General features: G+C 53.3%; 1 protein-coding gene across 3 annotated transcripts in view; it reads left to right on the top strand.

Annotated features, from left to right (window-relative positions):
* LOC117940896 (NACHT, LRR and PYD domains-containing protein 12-like) overlaps window positions 1-1170 on the top strand; it is a 35506-nt gene that overhangs the window by 6875 nt on the left and 27461 nt on the right. The window lies entirely within an intron of this gene.

The raw sequence follows: 1170 nt of genomic DNA, 5'->3' as shown, positions 1-1170 counted from the left end.
GTCTCCGCTCCGTCCGTGAGCTGTGTCTGTGAGCGGAGACACAGCTGCAGCCGAGCTGTGTCTCCGCTCGGCTGCAGGTGTGTCTCCGCCCTGCTGCAGGTGGTGGATCCTGTTTGTCCGGTCCAGGCGGGTCCTCGCGGTGTAAGAGCTGCAGCGGCGGGGCGAGGCGCTCAGAGCGAGGCAGACGCATCAGGATGGCATCCAACACCGGCGCCATGGCCAGCCTCCCCCGGGGGACCGCCATCTGGACCACGATCCCCGACATCCTCTACCTGCCCGAGCTGGTGAGAACTGCTTCAAAGCTAGGCTGTCTGTCTGTGTCTCTGTCTGTCTGTCTGTCTGTCTGTCTGTCTGTCTGTCTGTCTGTCTGTGTCTCTGTCTGTCTGTCTCTCTGTCTGTCTGTCTGTGTCTCTGTCTGTCTGTCTCTCTGTCTGTCTGTCTCTCTGTCTGCCTGTCTCTCTGTCTCTCTGTCTGTCTGTCTCTCTGTCTGTCTGTTTGTCTGTCTCTCTGTATGTCTGTCTCTCTGTCTGTCTGTCTGTCTCTCTGTCTGTCTGCCTGTCTCTCTGTCTCTCTGTCTGTCTGTCTCTCTGTCTGTCTGTTTATCTGTCTCTCTGTCTGTCTGTCTGTCTGTCTGTCTGTCTGTGTGTCTGTGTGTCTGTCTGTCTGTCTCTCTGTCTGTCTCTCAGTCTGTCTGTCTGTCTCCCTGTCTCTCTGTCTGTCTGATAGTACAGTAAGTAGAGCTGTAACTAGCTGTGATTATTTCTCTGGTGGATTAATATCTGGATGAGTAGATGCGTAGTTTGGTCTCTGAAATGTGGATCAGTACGTCCCAAAGCCAGAGATGAGGACTCTGGGACGCTTTCTGTCCTCCCAGCAGCTTTACTGTCCTCTGGGACAGAAAGCGTCCCAGAGGACACTGTGCCAGAGGACAGACATTACACAACCCAGATATCAATCTTCCGTTGGCGCTACGTGACGGAGGAGAGATAGGAATGAATGATAGAAGAAGACAGAGACGTTTCTATTGGTGAACAGGAGGAATGCTGCAGGACAGACAGACAGACACACACACACAGACACACACACACACAGACACACACACACACAGAAACACACACACACACACACACACACACAGACACACACACACACACAGAAACACACACACAC

This window comes from Etheostoma cragini, unplaced genomic scaffold (genome assembly GCF_013103735.1).
Source record: "Etheostoma cragini isolate CJK2018 unplaced genomic scaffold, CSU_Ecrag_1.0 ScbMSFa_367, whole genome shotgun sequence".
Classification (NCBI taxonomy): Eukaryota; Metazoa; Chordata; class Actinopteri; order Perciformes; family Percidae; genus Etheostoma; species Etheostoma cragini.
Note: the sequence above shows the minus strand (reverse complement) of the source record. Positions and strands in the feature narration are given on the sequence as shown.